Source organism: Ictidomys tridecemlineatus, chromosome 4, assembly GCF_052094955.1.
Source record: "Ictidomys tridecemlineatus isolate mIctTri1 chromosome 4, mIctTri1.hap1, whole genome shotgun sequence".
NCBI lineage: Eukaryota > Metazoa > Chordata > Mammalia > Rodentia > Sciuridae > Ictidomys > Ictidomys tridecemlineatus.
In genome coordinates, this window is record NC_135480.1 from 70794210 (window position 1) to 70811776 (window position 17567).

Genomic DNA, 17567 nt, shown 5'->3' on the forward strand with positions numbered 1-17567 from the left:
GAAGCGTTGGGAAGACTATGTCAATTAAAGCAAGAACCCTTTTCCCTTCCTGTGATCTTTGCCAAAGAGATGTGGGGTGACTGGAAAAAGGACACTTGACCTTCATGTGTCATGGTAATAACCAAAAATTGAAAGTGGGGAGATGGTTCTGAAATTTCTGAGCCTAAATTAGTGGGACATAGGTTATGAAATGAGGAACTATGCATCTGACTGACAGCCCTTCAAAAACAACAAAAACTAACAGCAAACTAAGACTCTTCCTTTGTCATTTATTTAATGATTTGTTACAGGATACAAATTGTTGTGGTGATATAAGATAGATCTGAGTTGAGAAGAGAATGTAGAAAATACTTTAGGAGTTTAAAACATATTTGATGTTTTTTCCTTGTTGATTTTTTAAATTCTCAGCAACTGGCTTAACATGACCTGACTATTCCAAGGTGGCCATTCACCCTTTTAGAGCAAAATAAAAAAATTTTAACTTATCACCAGCTAACAAAACAGAAGCATGGAAGTGGATGAGGGAAAACAATGACTCCATTTCATTTTCCAGTTCTGCTTGGAATTAGCTCTAGTGGCAAAGTTAAGAAATTTTTAAGTGAGGGATTTTTTAAAAATCAACTTTTTTCTTATAGTTTAAGAAATCCATTTCCTTAATTGAGAAGAGAAAAAGGAGAAGTCTTAAAAGCCCTGAAAGGCCGTATAGATTCAGCTAATTCTGTAAACATCTTTTGCTCAAATAGACACAGACGTTGTTGAGAAGATGAAAAGACTTAGCAATTCAGTAGCACAGATAGAGCATGAGGTTCGTGAATTAAATAGGCAGAATACAAGCCAAATTATTAAGGAAACCCTTTGAAGAGAAGCACTAAATCGACAAATGCCATTTCCATAACTATCAAAATTTTGAAAAGAAGGAAATAAAAACGGAAAGATGAGTTTCACAAAGTGAGAAAGAGCATCTCGTGGGGGATGTCAGTGGTGCTGGCTTAGCCTCTTAATGTTTGTGCTGCTGCTGTGTCTCTACCTGGGTCGGAAACCTGCATTTGAAGGCACAGCTGTGTTGAAAAGACAGCTTCATTACTTAGGAAAGGAAACTGTCCTTGTAGCAACCCTGGCGGATCCCTCCCTATCCATTATTCTTTAACAACTAGCTCAAGGTCAACAAATGAATAGTTCACTGAGGCTAATTGTGCAATAAGTGCAAGAGGCAACATGTTGGTGGGATTCCCTGTCCCATCCTCACTGCCCGCTCAGAGACCCCCTTGCTCAGTCAGATGCTCTGGGGTCATGGGTATTCGCAGAAGACTAACTAGAATGAATGGGGACATCACATCCCAGGCTGACCTTCAGGTTTACCACAGGGCACTCTTAAGAATTTCCTTATATTACCATCTCTGTTGATCCTGCTTTCCCCATCCTTATCCAAAACAAAGAATGGTAGTATCTGCAGGTTCTGTCATGTTTAAGACCTGAAGCTATATCAGTCCAGTCTGCATTAATAAAAATCTTCAATTAGAAAAAATAAAAAAGCAGGGGACCGCTGGAACTGGTCCTTTTGCCCAGACCAGTACCTATCCAGTAGCATGGAGTGAGCCACGGGCACCTATGTAGTTCTATTTGTGTGGTGGGCAGGGCAACACTATAGGGTCAGATCAGTTACTACAAAGCACCGAAACTATACAAATACCCCATTGCTCAGAACCCATACTGGTCAAATGTTATGGCTGATGTGGATTTCATCTGGGGCTCTGAAGTGAGAGCTAATCAGATGACCTCATCCTCTAAGCAGCCCTCTTCCTCTTCCTCCTCCTCCCCCTCCTTCTCCTCCTCTCTCTCCTCCCTTCTCCTTCTCCTTTACCTTCTACTCTAGTACTGGGATTGAAGCCCAGGTCTCATGCTTATCTACCACCAAGCTACTTCCCCAGCACTAAGCCTCCATTCTTTTAATTTTTAAAAAATTGAGATTAAGATCTATGTAGATCAAAATTTTACATAACATAGTATTCACCTTTTTAAGGTATATAATTTGTTAGTTAATATTTTTTTTTAAAGAGAGAGAGAGAGAATTTTAATATTTATTTTTTTTAAAGTTTTCGGTGGACACAACATCTTTGTTTGTATGTGGTGCTGAGGATCGAACCCGGGCCGCACACATGCCAGGCGAGCGCGATACCGCTTGAGCCACATCCCCAGCCCCTGTTAGTTAATATTGACAAGGTGGTGGGCACAACTACTACCACTAATCCCAGAACATTTCCATCATCCTCAGAAGGAATTCTGAATTAGAAATTTCTCCTAACTTTCTCTTTCCTCCATCTCTGATCCTGTGAACCTTTTCTGTCCCTATGAATTTGCCTATTCTGGACATTTCACACAGTAGAATCCATATGTTGCCTTTTTTTTTTGTCTGGCTGAATTCACTTTGCCTGAAGTTTCCAAGTTTCATCTATATTGTTGCAGATGTCAGGACTTCCTCCTTTTATTTGCTTAGTGGTGTTCCACTATAAGAATCTACCGCATTTTATTTTTGTATTCATCAGTTGATGGACTTGAGTTGTTCCCACTCTTTGACTATTATGAATTATGATGCAATGAACATCCTTATAGAAGTTCTTAGGTAGACATATATTTTCAATCCTCTTAGGTATATGCCTAAGAGTGGAATTGCTATGGAATCATAACTGTGATATAATATCATTTAAATTTTCAGTGAATCCTCATTCTCATTTTCTATTTCTTCCTTATGCACTTATTTGTGTAAGTTCATAGCATGAAGATGGTGATAAAATTGGGTCTGAAACCACCAAGACTAGCCTCAGGCCCCACATTGGGTTTTGTTCAGCAAGTCCTCTTGGGAACCAGCCTTGTTTTCTGAAAGCTTTCATAAGTATATTGCAGATGATCACATTGCCCATAAATTGCCCCTCATAAAAAATAAAAAGGCTTGAAAATAAGGACTGTGTTTGTTCCCATGGAAATACAGCAGCTAAATTTAGCTTTGCACAGAGATGCCCTTGAATGTGTCTGAGGAGGCTTCTCCAGATGTTTTGTTCTACCTCCTCAGAGAAGCAGATGGATCTAGACTATCTTGCTATCAGTTTCTACATAAAAAGAGCATGGTCACCTGCTTTTCCCTTTTTCCCTCTTTTACTGGCTGCATAGCTGCTGATTATTCAATCTCCCCCATTGTCTCTTCTCTAGACGCCCAGGGTGCAGGTACAGTTAAGGGGGTGGGGGGAACAGGTGCTGATCATAGAGGATGGTGGGCGCAATGGAGTGAACTAGATGGAGACCTTAGGGTGAAGCTTGGGAAGCCTGAGAGCAGCTCAGGGTGCAAGTGAGCTTGAATGGTGCTGTCCTTGCACACTTATGGGCTACTAGAGAGCTGCTCACTCTCATGAGTGTTTTTTTCTAAGTTTTTAATATAATACTTAAGAAAATACAGAAAGAAACAAATAAAAATAAAAAGTTATGCAACTTGAGAGATAAATGTGGCTACATTTTTTTTCCAGGTGCATGTTCTTTTGCTCTAAGAAAACAGGATTATTCTGTAATGCTCTATGAAATTTGTATTCTGCTTTTTTTGTTCTTAGAAATCCCCTATGCCATTTAATACCATTCAAAACCACCATTTAATGGCATGTAGCTGCATATGCAATTTTGTGTTGGCCATGTAGAGAGTCACTAAAGACTTAACTCTCTCATCCCTGACAGGGCCTGTTAATCCTCCTCCATTATAGGTTTCAGAAATAAAATTTCAATCTCTTTGTCCTTAGAGGGAAAATAAACACAGGAAACTCATTAGGTTCCATGCAATGGACACAATATGCTGGAGGTATGTTACCCCTGCAGGAACCACCTCGGGTGGCTTTGCTGGACAGTCCTGGACTGACTTCAGCCTCTGTTGCCTGCCATCCCTCCCACAGTCCTTTTTTTCTGCCCTTCTGGAAGCCAGAGAAGGAAGGGAACTTGAATCTCTTCTAGAAAACTCTACTCCCTTAACTAGGTAACTGCAAGGAAAACATTAGTATTCTTATTGAACAGTTCTTGCTGAACTAGGAACCGCTCTTCAAAGTGGCCCCTGCCCTCACCCACTGGCTAACCTGGGGCAGAGCTCCAGGCGCTCTGCAGTGCCAGTGTGTTGGGTCAGAGCTGTTAAAGTGGGAAAGCTCCCAACTTATCCTCTCTGCCTTTGAGCAGGAGTCTACCTGCCATACCAATTCTGGGGCTTTCTCATGGAGAATCTGAAGAAAAGTGGAAGATTCCAACAGATGCGTGGTGAGGAGGTCCTGAGAAATTGGAGGAAGGGCTAAAGAAAATTAAAAGGCCCAGCTCCCAACCAGAAGGGTAGTAGATAGTGAAGAAAAGAATGGAAGGAGATTTTAAAAAAGAATTATGGGGCTCTAGGTTTGTGTTCCCCTTGTGGTGTCTGAGGTATACAAGTAAGAGACATGAGTTATTTTGAAATAACTCTTAGTAGCATGGACTGTGTTTCTTCACAACTTATTGCTAGGAATAGACCAGTGAGATGTAATAAATGCCATACTGACAAAGAGGAGAGCAGGAAGTCCATTACCAGACAAGGTGTAGAGTCTAAAGGCAGGCGAGATTTGGGATTGGTTTCTTCAATACTGTTCCGGGGTCTGGGAGAAAGATAAGAACATTGTCAGGGCCAGGGTACCCAACACTTACAGTCCCCCATTGGTTGGATTACAGGTATGGCTGTATTTGCTGGTTAGTGAAGGGCTAAGTGATATGACCATCAGCATCATTGTGGCTCGACCCATGGCCTCCCTGTCATGACTTCATTATCTAAGTGAGCCTTTTTCCTGGCACAATAATAATCAGAATCGGTATTGACAACTCAGTGAATATGGCAATACTGTCGGGGATGTGATATTGAAGCAATCTGGACCAGGCAATACAGGAAATGGTGATGGAAGTGGGATGTGATGACTTCAGAGGTGAAAAACACTTCTGATGTGTCTCCAGAAAATGAATGTATGCCCCTCTGAAGTAACCTGACATATTGGAAACACTTGAGGACAGGCCCAGGGAAACATCAAAGGTGGGCGTTTCCAACGTCAGCACAGCCGGTGGTTTGATGAACTCAAGAAGAAAGACAGTTGATGTAAAATCAGAATTTGTGGCAGTTACAAGTCTCTGTCTCTTGATCTATTTGATTTCTAGATACCAGAAGTAAATTCAACTGTCATAAAGTCCCCTAATGTAACTATAATTTAATTTTATTCAGCATGTCTTTCTCTCTGGTGCTGGGAACCAAATAGCTCTCTAGTGCCAGTGGCTCTAATCATTGATTGTGTCAAGGGACAAATGATACATACTATGGTGGGAATTCAGAAGGGAAAAGACTGATGTGGGCATGTGTGCATGAAGAGAACTGGCCACTCAGTTTATACAGATGTGGTATTGTTTGTGTAATTGTGTTCCTGTTTTCAAAGGATTCTGGTTGTTTCCAATTTGGAGCATAACATATATAAATCTTAGCATGAGCTTTAGAGACTACAGTTTAAAGACTGGTTCTCATATCTTGCCAAATTTTACTTTTACAATAACCTCATTAAGTAGGGGTGATTGTTATTTTTATTATGCAGGGAAGGAAACAGGTGCAAACAGAGGCAGTACTTTCAAGGCCACATGGCTAGCAGGTGCTGGGTTGGAGAGACTACGTGGTTTGGTCTAACTCCAAAGATTGCATGCACATTATTTTATCATAGATACCAGAATTCCCCTTGTATAAGAAGGGGCACATGTAAAAGTAGTTTATTAAATAAGCTGGACTCCATAAGGGTAAAAGAATAAAATAGCTTATTTTTCTCAACAACTAATAACTAAGTATATTCTAAAACTCTCCTGGTTGCACTCAGGTTTTAAAAAGTCCAGCCCAGTGTACTTAAAATCTGTACTATTTTTATCAATTAAAATATTTTTATATTAGAAGATCAGAAGCCCAGCTGAGAAAGGACGAACAGGAGCTGCTTCTCCTTTCTGTCTTTCCTTTCTCTCATAGCTGTAGCAGGCGAGGGCTAGTGCACGGGGAAGGTATAAAGCATTTTTATGTGGCTAGTACACTTGTAATTTAATATTGCAGTCCATTTGGTGTTGGATGCTCAGCCTCTGCTTCTTGGGAACATACAGTGAGAGGGCAGCCATCTACAAACCAGGACGCAGGCCCTCACCAGGAACCAAAGAAGCCTTTATTTGTACGAGCTGCCGAACTCTTTCACTCTCCACCACCTTTGTCAGGTGCTCATCCCTGGTCCTTGGTTCTCCAGTGCTGTGTTCCACATAGACTCACCCATGGGTCCCTTCATACCCACTAGGATGTGCTATTTACCAAAGATAAAATAACTCCAAAATGTCTGCTGCTCCTGTATGATTAACACCTGATGCACAGGAAATCCTTGCTCATCAAAAATCTCAGGGAATTCAATCTTATCTTAAAACTGCAGCTTTGCCAGCTTTCCTACCAAAGGAGTTTACCAGGCTGTTTATCTCGGCAGCTCGATTTCCTGGCTGGGCCCCAAACACCAGATCCCTGAACCCCTAACCTCCAGAGGATGTGCCTTAGGACCTGGGAACATAAGCACTCTTTAGTAGGCTTGAGTCAAGAGGGCAAGAATACTCCCTCTTTGCCACCAAGGGGGGAAACTCTTGGCACTCCAATAGTTCCTAAAGTCTTCACAAAATTGCTTCAAAATCTTGTCTAACATCCACCATCTGGCTCTTGATTGTGCAAGTTCTTGGATACCAAGTTTGAAATTTCCTCCTCATGTGTGTCTAACACTATTTTGTATCTGATATCCATCATCTGGGTTCTTCATCTGCAACTTAGATTTTAATATACTCTTTTACATTCTTTTATTTTGGTACTGAAATGAGATAATAAATATAAAGCACCTGGCCCACAGAGGAACTTGGAAATTACTAGTTCCCCTTCTATCTCCTCCCTTTTAAAGATTCTATAATAAACAGTATCAGGGATTGAGGGGAAATAAAAATATATCCATTTGACAGATATTTATTGATTGCTTTTTGTGAGAGTTTCTGCACCCTAGAGGTTTCTCAAATAAAAGACAGGATTATTTTTCTCCATTAGTAATAGCACTCTGTGCACTGATGTGCAATTTATCTATTTACATGTCTCTATATTGGATGGCAGATTCCTGAGAGAAGACTATTTCGTAAAACATTTAATAAGTTTTTGTTGAGTTTAACTAATTAAAATAATAATGAAAACATTGAGTTTCTATTGTGTGCTGGATATAGCACTGTTTACCAGGGTGGATCCCTTCCGTCTGTCCTGCCTGACTTATTCTCTACCCTCCTCTATCCTGCTGTCTGCTCCAGGAACAGAGCTGTGTGGGACCCTCTGCCTTCAGACATCTATTTGGTTTGACATTGGAAGGAAGTGGAGAAGTGAAGCTCTGGAAGAGGAGATGGAAGTGAGGGCAGGGATTTATCCCCTGGGCTTTCTTCTTGTAGGGTCACTTTCGGTTGGTGGTGTTCCTTGATTCAAAAGGTCATTGTGACTGTCAAAGTGATGTTCTCACACAAATTTCTCTTTCCAGATTCTGGTAATTTTTCCCTCTCATTGTCTTTTTGGGCCTGATAACAGTTTGGGGTACTTGTGGTTTTTGTGTATATGCTGCTGTGGGCAATTTTTTAAAAAGAAATATTTATTTTTTTTAAGGTGGACACAATATCTTTATTTTTATGTTTATGTGGTGCTGAGGATCCAACCCAGTGTCTCACACATGCTAGGCCAGTATTCTACCGCTGAGCCACAACTGCAGCCTGGCTGTGGGTAAATGTTTTAATAACTGGTTTAGGGGTGGAAGCGAGGACAGTCCTGATTTGTAACATTGGAGTTTCTGTGGTATAAATGCTCTACCATGGCTGATTTCATGGTATCAGTAGTATGTCCCTCAGTATGAAGTTGGGAAAAGATGCACAGTAGCATTCCATTATAGTGTATTCCTGCTACAGATCTATAATAAATGTTGAGTGTCTCGAAAACATAAATAATGGTAAAAGGAAATAAAATAATGAGAAAAAGATGAGTTTTGAGTATTATTACTGTTTGGATCTGAAGTGCCCTCCAGAGGCTCATGTGTTAAAGGCTCGATCCCCAGCTGGTGGCATTATTGGGAGGAGGTGGAAATTTCAGGAGGTGGGGCCTAATTGTGCCCTTTTAGGGTATACTGGGACCCTAGTCCTTTCTCTGTTTCTTTGCTTCTTCTACCATGTAGTGAGCATCTTAGTTCAATCATGTGCTCTCCAGCATGATGTTCAGCCTCATCTCTGGCCCAAAGTGATGGGGCCAAGCAAACATAGGCTGAAACCTCTGAAATCACAAGCCCCCCAAATCTTTCTTCCTTCAAGTTGATTTTCTCAGGTATTTTGTCACAGCAAGAGCTGACTGACACAATTACCTTTGCTTTTAATATAACAGCTAATTTTAAGCCTGTAAAATTTCTTTTAGAGATGTCTATATTTAATAACTGGCTTACAAAAATGTCTGAAAAGTTTATCAGTTCTTGTGAGCTGCCTGCCTGCAATATTACTCATATTCCTCCTGCCTTCTTCTTTGCAATCTTTCCAGAATTATTACAATATGAATATGTGGTCTGGTTCTTGTTGGGATGCTTATTATTATCTTCCTATTTCATCTACACAATAACCTTTATGACTCAGGTGCTGTTATTACCTATTTCTTATAAATGAAGTCCCTGAAGTTTAGAGAGATTAAGTAACTAACTGTAGGTCACACATGTAATAAGTTGAAATATAAACCCAGATTAACTCCTGGTTTAAAAATGGCTTAGAAGTGTTCACAGTCAACTGGGAAGAGAAAGGGTACACAGAATTTGTAAAAATGGAGATGGAAGAGAGGATAGGGAAGAAAACAACTGATTTATAGGTAAAGGCAGGAAGTGGGAGTTTTCATGGAAGTTTAGGCACGTGGGTTGAAGTTACTGTGAAGTTTAGGGTGAAAAGTTGGAAAGTTAAGAACCCAGGGGCTGGAGGATGTAGTCCTAAGCAATGGTCCAGGCCTTGGGTTCAATCCTCAGCAGCAAACAAGCAAACAAACAAATAAAGCAAATAAAACCAGGCAGTGAGGTTACCAGGTTGTTTTATTTAATTTGAAAGTTCAGGGAAAACAAAAAATGGTTTGTCAGGCTCGGTCAGAAAAGCTTTTCTTAAACAGGAAATGTAAAGACCCTGTGCAAACACCAAACCACAAATATCAGAAAGTATTTCTCTCTAGCATTTGAATCCCAATTGGAAAAAAAATCTTATTACTTCCAGGAGAAATATAGGCATTGAGATGTTGAAGGGTGGACTTTCATTTTAAAAGATTATTTTAAAATCTATGGTTCTTAATGAGATTTTTAAATCCACCCTCTGATTGAACACTTAGGAACCAGCAACTTTACTCATCCAATACCCTTGAGATATTACCTTCAAAAATCCCTTTTACTTGGTGATACTTACCTGTCCTTCAAAGGTTAACTGATGGAGAGAGCACTGGATGTATCCCAGTGGCTGACTGATCACATGCCTTCATGCCTGGAAACGAACTCACAGACCTGTAGATGGTTCTTCTACCGTCCATTCACACTGGGGTCATGCCATTTTAGAATATCCTCTAGAGCCCCCAGAGAGAGTGGGGGCCCATGCCAGTCCCTTGGAAGCTGTGACCCCTTTGCTAGGTGATTTCTGGGGTAAAAAAAGACTTGTCAATAGAATTTCAAGACTTCAAAGCCGGAAGGGATATTCTCCGGACCAATACTTCCTTTAGGGGTCACTGTAAATAAAAATAAAGCACCATAAGTCCTTTCTAGTGATGGAGTTTAGGTCATGTTACCCCCAAACATGGCACTTTAGCCTATTGAACAGTTTAAGCTGGAGGGACTCTGGCCTCACCTTCTCCCCTGAAGACGTTCCTAAGGTCCTGATGGGAGCATGGTCCCCTTATAAACTCCTCTAACTAGAGGAAAGGCGCATCCTTATCTCTGGGCATGGGAGACACTGAGAGAAATACAGATGGACATGCTTTTTCTAAATTTCCCCATTTTACTATCCTTAACTGGTATCGATTTGTCTTATCACACTTTCCTTTGGTTTTCTACTCTTCCCCAGACCTACTCTAAAAGTGCTCAGACTTAAACCAGCTCTTTGGGTCTTCATTTCCTTACAAAGACTCCTGTGTCATGTAAAATTCATATTAAAAATATTGTGTATGTTCTCTTGTTAATCTGTCTTTTGTCAGCTCAATTTTGGAGCCTCAGCCACTCAGGTAGGTGGTTTGAAAAAAAAAAAATTCCCCTATACTATAACCTTCCAAAACCCAGAAACTATTAGCCATTTAGCTACCAAAGACCACTCCGATGAACTCAGATGAAACATGAATCTTCTTGCCTTTTAGAAAGAATTGTTTCAGCTCATAATGGCAGCACTGGTTATCTCGTGATGATCAGACAGTTTGATTGGCTGTATGCTTTTTGTTAACGAAAACATGGAAAAAATTTGTGATAAAATAATAAAAATAAGATAAAAATACTAAAAATTAAGTAATAGGCAGGCATTTTTATATTCTCACTTTATTGACAAGGAAATTGAGACTTAGGTGAATGAACTTGACTAAAGTCTTCAGTGAAGCTGGTACTTGAATTCTGAGTGGTTGATGTCAGAGCACAGGCTCTTTACTGTTATTTAACCATGACAATAAAGGAGAGGGGACAATAAACCACAGAAATAAGGGGAAAACCTCAATGGGAAGAATTAGAAAATAAATAAAACTATAATTATGAGCCTTGATTGAACCTGGATGATTTAAATATTCTAGAGATCTCTAATGACTTAAGATCCCAATGTGTCAAATTAAATCAACCATCAGACCAGGAAAAAGTCACACTGGAAAAATTCTGTTGGCTGATAGTAAGACAAGAAGTAGCATGTGTTGTGGTTAGAGCCCTGGATAATCAGAAGAGCTAAGTTATGTCCCAGAAAACTAGATGATCTCGGGGGAAGTCAATTCAAAGTTGGGGTTCCTTGGATTTCATTATTCCTATCTGTAAAGTATAGGGATTTTTCAAATTGACTGTGATAGAACATGAGATCTATAATATATTGTACTGTTTACCTATATTTATGTAACAAACTACCTGTTTTAGATAGCTTTTTTTGCTACTGTGACCAAACAACAAGAAAAATTTTGGAGGAGGAAAAGTTTATGTGGGAGCTCATGATTTCAAAGGACTCAGTTCATAGATGGCCAGCTCCATTCCTCGGGGCTCAAGGTGAGGCAGAACAATGTGGCAGAAGATATGGTGGAGGGAAGAGGCTCACATGATGATCAGGAAGCAAAGAGAGTGAGACTCCACTCTCCAGATGCAAAATATATACCCCAAAGGCATGTCCCCAATGACCACCTCTTCCAGCTACACCCTACCTGCCTTCAGGTACCACTCAGTAAATCTCCATCAGGAGATTAATTTGCTGATTGGGTTAGGGCTCTTATAACCCAATCATTTCACCTCTGAATGTTTTTGTACTGTTTCACATACGAGCTTTTGGGGAGATAACTAATATCTAAATCATAATATCACCCTAAAATCTGGTGGCTTAAAAAACCAACTATTTATTATTTCTGAAGTTTCTGGGGCTGCTTGGCCTCAACTATGCCATTTTGTGCTCCATGTGGTGCTGACTGGGTTTGCTCATGAGGCTGCACTGAGTTAAGAAATTGATTGGAGTTAGAACATACAAGAAGTCTCCATTTACATGCTTGGCCTCAACTAGGGTGATTGGAATAGTTGGAGACACGCACCTCCCTCCAGTAGGATGGTTTGATTTCTTACGTGGTAGCTGGTTTGTAAGACAGCAAAACAATCTGGCAGGCCTCCTAAGGATTCAGTACAGAACAGGAGCAACGTCATTGTCACATCATATTGGACAAGGTAAATCTCCAGGCCAGCTTAGATCAAGTGCACATAGGGATGGGAGGAATTGGTGGTGGTTAACCCTGCAGATAATCTTGTAGCCCTCATCCAGCGTGGGCTACTGAACCAAAGTCACTCAAGTGAATTTGGAGTGATATGAAAGACCATGCAGACATGGAATACCTTTTTCTGAGTTTCAGGACAGCCTCCTGGGCTCCTGGCCTCAGGCTCCCACAAAGCGCGGGGGTGGTGGGGGTGGGGGGCATGAGAGGCTGACGAGAGAGAGATGGGGGGCATGTTCTGAGGCTTGCCTTTTATTGGGGGCGCTATTCCACAGAACATTCTATCCGAAAAAGGGCAAAGGGTAGGATTACAAAGGAACAGGTGAGTGTAACTCATCCCCACCAAGTAAAGCCCACTCCTGGAGCCACACCTCATTATCTGAGTGGAGGTAAAGTCCAATGTATTATGAGTGCAAAAACTGTTTAGTACCCCTTTACTCAGGATTTAAAAGTGTTCACACAGCTCCTATCCAGAGCAGCTCCCAATACAATACTATGGGCAAAGAGTTCCGTGGTCATATAAATTTGAAAAATCTGGATTAAACACAATGAAAAAGGTTTCTTAACAACAAAGCTGAACAGCAAGTTGTTAAAATGATAACTGAAGTGCCAAGAATGATGTAAAGTAGGTAGGAAGTATAAGGGAGGGGCATAACTATTGCTTTCTAGTCTAACTTCATAATCAATATGAGAGAAAAAGAGGAAAAGGTAACTAACCAGCTTACCAAGAAACATTTATGATTAAACTGGCTGCCACAGACGCTTGTAGGGTTGGAGAGATGTAGAATGTCTCCCGGGAGTTGTCAAGGATCTGGACCAATTTCACTCTTTTCTTCATATGTCATGGAAACAGTCATTTTTCTTGTTAATTAAAACCTTCTTCAATGTAAATGGAGATTTTAGACTTGTTTAGGAAAAAAGGCTACCCATTGCTAATTAAAATGATTTCTTCCTGCCTTCAGAATCAGGTTTTTAATGAGGTGCAATTAGTTGTGGGAAGATAATGAAATCTAGGCTGATTTTTCAATTATTTGTCTCATGTTAAGCAACAGGCACTGTTTTCTTGACTCTCTGGCCACGTGAAAAGCACAAAATGACCCACTAGAGTGACTGATACCCTGAAGATATGGTGCGTGTGTGTATTGGGGGTGAGGGCAGCTTCCTGTGGAAGAAGAGAACAGGCTCTGGAACCTGCCTAATCTGGTTTTGAATTCTTGTTTCTCTTTTTACTCTTTGCAAGTCCTGGGGGGAAGTTATATAACTTCTTTGATCCTCAGTTTATTCATCTATAAAAATACCCAACTGATAGGATTTTGGGAGAGATTAAATGTAACATTATATTCTTCACTTTTTGTTCCATAAATATTTAGTTAACTAAGTACCTGGTGAGTAGCAGGCAGTGTATTATGAACAGGGGATAGTCTGGAAAAGAAATCAACCACTCACAAGAAATTTAACAAATGATACATTTTCATCTAAAAGTATTTGGAAAGAATTGCAAACTCAGGTCAATAGCCTAATAGAAAATGAGCAGAATGCTGTGGCAGACAGCAGTGGGAAACAGTCGGTATCTTCAGTATGTTTATGAAGGAATGTCTCTCTAGGTTGAAACATGGAGGATGAGAAGGAGCCAGTCATATGAGGAGCAAAGAACAGGGCATTCCAGACACAGGGAACTGCAAATTGCAAGTTTCTAACATGGCAAAGAATCTGGTCCATCAGAGTATCTGATGGAAGACCCATTGGCTTGAAGTGAGGGGAAAACTGGAGAGGTAGGAAGAATCAAGTAAGACCTGCCAAGGGAATTTCAGCTTTATTCCGAGAGCAATGGGCAGGCATGGTCATTGTGGAATTCTGAGTAGAGATCAACATGACCCAATGTACAATATCACAAGATCACTTCTGGCCTCTGTAGATCAACAGAAGTTGAGCAAGATTGGAGAAAAGGGAAAATATGAGGAAGACATTGTAGTAATTGAGGAGAGTGTTGATGGGACCACTGGGGGTGGTGGTAGTGACAGTAAGAACAAATTGTCAAAATATCTGCACTTGAACGTGCAGGACTTGCAGATGGATTGGATATGGGAAGTGAGGAAGACAAAAGGCTTAAAATGAATTTTTCTGGGTTTGGGTCTGGAAATCATGTGGGCAGAGATTCCATGTTCTGAGTAGGGGGAAATCAGAGGAAGAACAGGTTTGGGGGTTGGGGTCGAGGGGATATGGTAGAACTCTCAGTTTCATCATGCTAAGTCAGTTTGACATGCCAAGTGAGCGACTAAATAGATGAGATGAGATCAGATGTGAGGTCCCCGCTGGAGACATGAATTTGGAAGTCAGTAGCATAAGAAGAAAGCATTTAAAGCCAGGGCACTGGGTGAGATCAGAGAGAAAACAGAAGAGTAGGAAGAAGCCTTGAATTGAATGAAACTGAATAAAGAAGGAGGGCAAGCCAGAGAATGAGGAATGGCTAGTGGGGTGGGAGGAAAAACAGGGAAATATGCTATTGAGGAAGCTGAGAGGAAGGATGATATTCCATAGAAAAATACCTGCATGCTAGGTTAGTTGAACAAGGAGAAAATTGGTCTGTTCCCTGGATTTAGCAACTTGATATGATGTAGATGGAACCTGGATTTGTGGAAGAAAGAATGGGAAGTGAGGAAATACAGGTGGGATATATTCATATGTCTTTTGAGAAATTATGTGAAGAGCAGAGAAATAGAGATGTGTTAGAAGGGGACATGAGATCAAAGGAAGCACAGCGGAGGTTCCCATTCTTCCCTTCTTTCTTATTAGCTTTTTCTAGAGGCATCCAAATGTTTAGCTAAAAACTATTTACCAGCTTCTCTTGCCATTTGGGAAGCCCATGGGATGGCAATAGAAGTCATTAGGCAGAGTTTCTGTAAAACTCTTTCAAATGGACTGACTCAGCTGTCTTTTTTTTTCTTTTTGTCTTGCCTAGATAGTAGATAAGTAGAAACTGCATCCTGAGAGGACTCTGCAGATAGACACCCCCATTAGTGAAGAGGAATAAGAAAAAGTGGGCAGGAGACTATGTCATCAAGAATATTCTTAGAGCATGATTACATTTTGGTTTGAGTCGGGGGCTATGGCAGGGCTGTGCAGCCCTTGAAAAGCTGAGAGAGATCCTGGGCCTAGGTTGGTGTAACACACCTGCCAATCTCCCTTTCTGAAGAAAATTCCTGCAGCAATGCTCATATCCTTTATCCTCTTCCTCATGGCTGAGTCTCCTGCTCCTTCCTCCCCAGTGCATTCTCCATGCGGCTGCCAGAGTGAGCATTCTGAAATGCAAATTTGATTTTTAAAGCTCTGATTAGCTCCTCATCATTTAAGCTACATCACTTGCCTTGCATGTAAGGACTTCTCTTCTGATCTTTTCCAGGTTCCTATTTTTAGCCTTTCACTGAGCATTCTGCACACCTGTGGTGTCTGGCTGTGGGCACGTTCTTCACAGTGCCTGTATCACCAAGCATTCTGTGCACCTGCATCTGCCCTGCTTGGCCATCAGCCTGTCCTTATAGGTACCTTTACCTTTCCCACCTCTAGCTTTTCTTTATGTTTCTGTCTTCCTGATGTCCATCTTCCTTCTCTCTCATTATTATACTTTCAAGGTATAGCTCAAATGCCAGGCTTTCTTGATGGCTCCAATAGTTGTTCTTCAATTCTTACAACCTCACCTCTCATTTTCCCTTCATGCTGCTCTTCCCTTCAGGGTCCAGGGGCCACGATTGACTCAACTCGATATATGCTTGTTAAGTGGGAGAGCAGAGCAAGATGGCAGCTAAGATCCTCTGGTGATGGTCTTCCCATGGGAACACCAAGCTGAACCAAATGACCATCACAAGAGCTAAGGATAGTGCTACTATTAGCATAAAAATATGAAAAGATGTATTGAAGAAGGCAGCTGGTGAAATGCAGCTCCTAATGGTCCCATCCCCAGATCTGCTAACAGATGGAGCTTCTGAAACAGCTCCAGGACCAGGGAGAGTCTGTTGGACTTTGAGCTAGCATCACCTGTGGCTGGTCTTGGGCTGTGAGTTCACCTAAGCAACAAGCATCCCATAGCATGGGGGCCTTGGTCCTACCTCAGTGTTGTGCTGGTCTTGATGGGCTGTGGGCACAGAGGTGAAACAGCTTGGTGGCACTGGTGGCCACACATGTGACATAGGAGCCTGGAGTTGGTTCATCCAAGGTGTCTCTGCTCAGAGTCAGGCAGAATCCCATAGTGCTTGACCACAGACTGGTTAAATGTGGACAGAGGGCCTACCAGGAAGAGGCTTGAATTCTTCCACAACATTTTTCTTTCAGCCAAATATTTTTTATGAATCAAACAAGTCAATGTATTGCAAAGGAAACAGACTCTCATCTCTCCAGACTTCCTTATAAGTGCATGGATTATCCTACATCTTGGCCAACTGTTCAAGTTGCTTCTTGCTTCCTGATAATTCTTGCTGCCTGTTAGAGACAATGATGAACCACTGATCTCCCCATATTTCATGTCCAACCCATACCTCATGTTCTGCCCTTTTTGTTTATCTGGAAAGCCAGTTTGTCATCTTCATGCCACCCAGGCAAGACAACCAAAATAAAAACAAAACCCGAAAAAAACCTGACAATAAAGAAAAACCAAACCAAGCCAAATGAAAACTGTCTATATAATAGGCCAGTCAGGTGGCCAATGAGATTTGTTGTGGATGTGATATCATGGGATTGACAGGAACACCAGGGAAGAGATTCAGTTTTGCCATAAAATTTCTTCCTAAGGTCTGAGTAATGAAGGCAATCAGAGGAGAGGTTCTTGTCTGACTCAGATGTCAAGGTCGCTCTTCCAGAATCTTATGCACTAACTGGTTTGTTTTAGAGCTCCTGCATTTTAATTGCCCTTTTCCCCCTTTTAATTCTTTGCCAGGAAGCTCGAATTCCTTGAGAAAACAGACTGTGCTTTGTGCATTTATTTATTTTTACTCTGGCATCTAAATAGAGCCAGGCTGCGGGCAAGTGTTTATTGTTGGCTGACCAAAAGTGTAAGGAATGATTACCAAATAAGAGAAAATTCTAGCTTCTTTGGAAACATTTTCCTGTGTAGCAGTTTTCATTAAGCAACGCCTAGCCTTTCTTTGTGTGAATGTTGGCTTAAAAACCTAAATTTTAGCCGGTTATTTGACTCCAGTTTAATACGTGACACTTTCCTTTAAACTCGGAAGAATTTCAGGTAATCAAAACACAGATTGTTAGGGAAAAGGACTAAAGCCAGATGTGGTGGTTGAAAGTAAATTAGTGTAAATAATATTATAAGAACCTGGTTTGGAAAGCCCAGGGGGGAGAGAGTTCTTCCATGCAGGAGTTATTCATTCCAGAACTGCCAGATGAAGGAGCCTGGTGGAATGCAATATTTCTGTGTGAAGATTTCAAAGGGCATCAAAGACAGGTGTGGCTCATGAAAACCAAACAATCCAATTAGGAGCCAACCTTTCAACTTGTTTGTTTCACATTTTGTTGAATAGAAATCATCTGT